The 5,973-nt window shown below is 45.0% G+C and overlaps 1 long non-coding RNA gene across 1 annotated transcript; it reads left to right on the forward strand.

Annotated features, from left to right (window-relative positions):
• The first annotated feature begins 410 nt into the window (after positions 1–410).
• LOC127332082 (uncharacterized) lies at positions 411–1,710 on the forward strand. Its single transcript, XR_011750871.1, has 4 exons — positions 411–495; positions 662–756; positions 1,319–1,390; positions 1,498–1,710. It is a non-coding gene; the product is annotated as an uncharacterized lncRNA (long non-coding RNA).
• Positions 1,711–5,973: the final 4,263 nt, after the last annotated feature.

A 5,973-nucleotide genomic window follows, 5' to 3' on the forward strand; every position in this document is an offset into this window, starting at 1 on the left:
TGCTGCTCTCAGTTCGCATTTTTTTGCAGATTTAGTAGCTCACGTGGTTATGGCCTATGCTTTTACAATTTAGACCTGCTATGCACTTTTGAAGGAGTATGAAATAGCCGCGACCATGAGGTTGTGCTTTCTTGCTTCAGAGAAAGCTGACCGGATCCCACGTCGCGGCGAGCTGGGTTGACCTCCAAACAGCGTTGCATCACAGGAGATGGCCGATGTGAGTTTTTCCTTTTCCAATCGATCATTTTTAGGCATCATTTCCCCCCAGATTTTGAGTTCTAATCACTTTTCGATGGACGCCTAATTTTCTTTCATTTTGGGTTCAGATGTAGCATATTTTCCCATCTACCGACTCATTCATCTATTCCATTATTTATCTGTAGATTGTCTGCTCTTTTTTGTCCCGAATATGGGTTTCGACTGCTGAATCGTTTGAAATATTCCTACTGGATTATGACCTTGCTTCAAATTATGGTCATCGGACTTATAGAGCAGGTGAGTGTTTCCTTGTGTCCCGTTACTAAATCTTTCACAGTTCATACTAGATAGCATAGTACATAGCATAGTAGGGTGGTTCAAGCACATGACAAAAAAAATGAAACTCATGTACACAGATTATAGAATATGGGAACTGACTAAACCGTAGATGCACTCTTGACAGGAGTTCGCAATGATTCACGACAATACTGGTACTTCAGCATCCCCAAGCAAGTAAGCAGCTGTTGCTATTGGTTATGATTAAATATGTGAGCAGAGGTAATTTGGAGGGCGCCAGATTTGTCCCAAGGGTCATTGTGGTGGAGTGGTGAAATCTCCCCATAGGTTGCACATAGCAAAAATTGGTGCAAAGGTTGCCAGAGCTGCCGAATCGCCGCAGAACCTCCTTTTTTGGGGTTTAGCTTTGAGTCTTTCTCCGGCTCCAAGCTAGAGCGTTTTGCTTGTTGTCGCACTAAAAAAGTAAGAAACCGATAAAAAAAATGGGTCTCGCAAATGAATTTACACTGCAACTGAATTGGGCTATTTTGTTTTTGTGATTCCTGTAGATACTTCGGGCCTTTTTATTTTGGATATTGTCCTCATCAGTGAAAGTTTTGGAATTTTGGTGATTTCTTGATTAACGCACAGCTGTACTAACTTGAGTTAAACTATCGTGATGGACCTTTATTCCGGTGTTCATTCTGTTAAGGCACATTAGTAAATATTTGTTGCTCGCAAGGGTACTGTGACTTAGTTATCTCATCTTTATAAGATTCAAGGCTATCGGGCGATATGTCATTGATTTTATATTCTCATGACAGAAACTAGAAACCTTTTATAGGACAACCATGTGTCCTTCACTTCGGTACCAAAGATTCTTCGAGCATAATGGAGCTTCTGCGGTTCATGCAAGGTAATCATGCATGGTTTAAGCAAACAATTCTTTAGCATTCATATATTGCGTTGACCTATCATTGGATCATAATATTTTTCAGTTAACTTCACTTGTATAATTTACAGGGCAAAAATAATTTGTTGCTAGCTGCCCTCTTTCGTTGTCTGGCCGATCAAGATTAAGTCTCAGTGATCATGATTTAGGTTTCATGCCGTGGGAGGTGATCTCCGGTGTTACGAATAACTAATGGTAGTGCATCTTAAGCTTGATACTGCAAGTAAACAAACACCAGTCTGCTGACAATGAAGTAATATATTTAGAATAGTTGATGCTCATAAGATATTTAATTGTTCTTCCTTAGTGTCATTCCCCAATTGTCAATAGTAACATACCTGCCTCTTTCTCCGTAGCTAAATATCTTCTCGATAAACCTGCAGTCAAAGCCCCGGTAGATCCAAGAGCTAAAAATCTGCAGGCAAAGCTCCGGTATATGTTTCTTCTGGTCATGTATGTTGTGATGCATATTACACTACTTGATGGGGACTAAGTCCTAGGATGTGCCCGATCTTCACGGATTTGGATGGGATTCGTGGGGGAGGTGGATGAACACGAAGAACGTGGGTGGATGGCGGAGTGGATCGAAGATACAAGCGCAACACACACACACAACCGGTTGTTCTTCGTTGGCCCGATACACCAACCCAACGGAATTGCAAGAAAAAGACCCACAAGGAGTAGAATCCCTCACAAAAGGTTGGCAATAGCAATCGATAGAGTTCCAAAGAGGAAAAGAGTGCAAATAGATAGAATTGCAAAAGCAAAAGATCCAAAACACTAGAATTCCTAGAATGGAAGAGATCAACCGCCTAGAAGAGTAGATAACTTCGTAGATTCGTAGATCTAGAAGGGTTTCCCGCGGGAAGGAGCATAGCTCATGTTTTCTCTTACATCAAGTTTAATCTCAGATCTGAGCCAACAAGGCTATTTATAGGTGGGGGCGAAGGGATAAGTTACACGCTGAAAAGTGCTGTCTTGCTGAAGTTCGATGGGGCGGAAGTTCCGGTCATCTTGGGCGGAAGTTCCGGTTAGGGGCGGAAGTTCCGGTCTTGAGGGCCGGAAGTTCCGGTCGGGGCGGAAGTTCCGGCCAAGTTCCGGCCTTGTTCCGGAATTCCGCCATTGTCCCGCAGTAACATCTAGTATGGTTTTCGCGGACTTTCGGAACTTGGGCGGAACTTGGGCGGAAGTTCCGGTGGGCGGAAGTTCCGGTCCTCTGGGGCGGAAGTTCCGGCTGGATCCTTTTTCCTGGGCGCTGGAAGGCATCTTGAGGGCATCTGGCCGGAAGTTCCGGTCTTGGGGCGGAAGTTCCGGCCTGGGCGCTGTAGCTCCATCTTCATCATTTCCAGCTCTCTCTCCATTGGCTTGGTCTCCATGGCTTGCGTCTTGGTCGATGTACCTGATTGAACATAGGGTGTTGGCATGAAGTAGCAAGCCATCCAAAGGGGTATCAAAAGCATACGTGGAGAGGAGCGAATTCACCTCTTGTTGTAGGGCTTGGGCTCGAGCTCGTGTCATTGGACCACGAGGAGGGCTTGTCGGTCTTGAGGCGGTGGTGTCCGAAGGCCACCCCGTATCATCTCCCCCCCCCCCTTGGGAAAGAGTCGTCCTCGACTCGATGTTCTCCTCATCGCCATGATAGGGTGAGAGGTCGGACACATTGAATGTGTTGCTCACCAAGTACTTGGATGTTGGTATGTCGATGACGTAAGCGTTGTCGTTGATGCGCTTGAGGACCTTGTAGGGACCATCGCCTCGGGGCTTGAGCTTGGAGTTTCTTTCTTGATGGAAACGGTCCTTGCGAAGATGTATCCACACTAGGTCGCCTTCATTGAAGATCCGTTCCTTTTTCATCATGTTGAGGCGTGTTGCTTGGCGAAGAACTTGTTGCTCGATTGTTTCCCTTGTATCTTCATGTAGCTTCTTCATGTATTGTGCTCGCTTGTCGATGTTCATGTTTACTTGCTCGTGTAGCGGAAGAGGAAGGAGGTCAATCGCCGTAGGTGGCTCAAACCCGTAGACAACCATGAATGGGCTTCTCATTGTTGTAGAGTGCTTTGCGCGGTTGTAGGCAAACTCCGCATGCGGAATGCAATCTTCCCATGACTTCAAATTCTTCTTGACAAGGACGCGGAGTAGTGTGGAGAGGCTTCGATTCACCACTTCGGTTTGCCCATCGGTTTGTGGGTGTGAGGATGACGAGAACAAAAGCTTGACGTTGAACTTGGCCATTAGTGTCTTCCAAAGGTAACTCATGAACTTGACATCTCGATCCGATACAATGCTTCTTGGTACACCGTGGAGTCTCACAATTTCCCTAAAAAACAAGGAGGCAATGTGTGAAGCATCATCCGTTCGGGAGCATGGTATGAAATGAGCCATTTTAGAGAATCGATCAACCACTACAAAAATGGAATCATGACCATATTTGGTTCTAGGCAATCCTAGCACAAAATCCATACTTATATCGGACCAAGGAGCATGAGGAATAGGCAATGGTGTATAAAGACCATAGGGGTTGGAAGTTGACTTAGCTTGTAAGCATGTTGTACACCGTCGGCAAAGGCGCTCCACATCGCGGTACATTCTTGGCCAATAATAGTGAGTGGAGAGCATGGCATATGTCTTCTCTCTTCCAAAGTGTCCCATAAGACCACCACCATGCGATTCTTGTAAAAGCAAAAGGCGAAGCGAGGACATGGGAATGCAAAGTTTGTTGCCCTTGAACAAGAATCCTTGGTGCAAATAGAAATCATCTATGCCCTTCTCACTAGAACACTTTGCAAAAATTGGGCCAAAGAAATTATCGGAGGCATATAAATCTTTGATTTCATCAAGACCCAAAACATGAATATCCAAACGAGTGAGTAAGAGGGTGAGTTTGCGGGAAAGAGCATCCGCCACAACATTGTCCTTGCCCTTCTTGTATTTGATTACATTTGGAAAGGACTCAATGAACTCAACCCACTTTGCATGTCTTTTGTTCAAATTGTGTTGACTTTTCAAATATTTCAAAGAATCATGGTCGGAGTGGATAATAAACTCTTTTGGCCAAAGATAGTGTTGCCAAACTTCAAGAACACGAACCAAAGCGTAAAGTTCCTTGTCATATATAGGATAGTTGAGGCGTGCGCCATCCAACTTCTCGCTATAGTATGCCACGGGTTTTCCATCTTGCATAAGGACTCCACCAATACCGAGTCCACTCGCATCACATTCAATCTCAAAAGTTTTGGAAAAGTTTGGAAGAACAAGAAGTGGTGCCTCGGTAAGTCTCTTTTTCAACTCATCAAAAGCTTTTTGTTGTGCTTTGCCCCACACAAACGAAACATTCTTTTTGGTAAGTTCATTCAAAGGGCAAGCAATGGTGCTAAAATCTTTCACAAAGCGGCGGTAGAAACCGGCAAGTCCATGAAAACTTCGAACTTGACCAACATTGGTAGGAGTGGGCCAATTGTGGATGGCCTCAACCTTGGAAGAATCAACTTCAATACCATTGGCGGAAACCACAAATTCAAGAAAAACCAACTTGTTTTGTGCAAAGGTGCACTTGGGAAGGTTTGCATAAAGCTTCTCATGACGCAAGATGCATAAGACTTCTCTCACATGTTGTACATGGTCCTCGAGATTTTTGCTATAAATGAGAATATCATCGAAATAGACAACCACACTCTTGCCAATGAGAGGTCGCAAGATGTGATTCATGAGACGCATGAAAGTAGATGGAGCATTTGAAAGACCAAATGGCATGACAAGCCATTCATAGAGACCAAGTTTGGTCTTGAATGCCATCTTCCATTCATCACCTATTGCCATGCGAATTTGGTGGTAGCCACTACGCAAATCAATCTTAGAGAAAATCGTGGCACCACTCAATTCATCAAGCATGTCATCTAAACGCGGAATGGGATGGCGGTATCGAACGGTAATGGCATTGATGGGGCGACAATCCATACACATTCGTTGCGTCTCATCCGGTTTAGGAACAAGAATCACGGGAACCGCACAAGGGCTTAAGCTTTCACGAACATACCCTTTTTCGAGGAGGTCTTGTATTTGGCGTTGAATCTCCTTTGTGTCTTCGGGGTTGGTGCGGTAGGCGGCGTGGTTTGGTAGAGGAGCGCCGGGTATGAGGTCGATGCGGTGCTCAATCCCTCGAAGCAGTGGTAGTCCATGAGGAAGCTCGTCGGGGAAGACATCTTGGAATTCCTTCAAAAGAGACAGCAAAGACGAAGGAAGTGTTGTTAAGTTGTTAGTCTCCGAAGATGGCCCCTTGCAAATGAGCACATAGTGCAATTTGGTGGATGGGTTGTGGTGCACTTCTCTCATCTCACTCTTGGTAGCTATGAGGACACTCTTCATCTCACTCATATATGGCTTGTGGCGCTCACTTTCTTTTTGGTGGGTCACTCTCTCACCACTCATCTCACTAGTGATGGTAGCTTCCTTAGCCCTCGCTAAAGCCTTTGCATTGTCCGCAATTACTTGGCTAGGAGTCATTGGGCGTAGGATGAATGTCTTGTCGCCGACCTTGAAGCTATAGGCAT

The sequence above is a fragment of the Lolium perenne genome, chromosome 2 (assembly GCF_019359855.2).
Source record: "Lolium perenne isolate Kyuss_39 chromosome 2, Kyuss_2.0, whole genome shotgun sequence".
In the NCBI taxonomy this organism is placed as follows: Eukaryota; Viridiplantae; Streptophyta; class Magnoliopsida; order Poales; family Poaceae; genus Lolium; species Lolium perenne.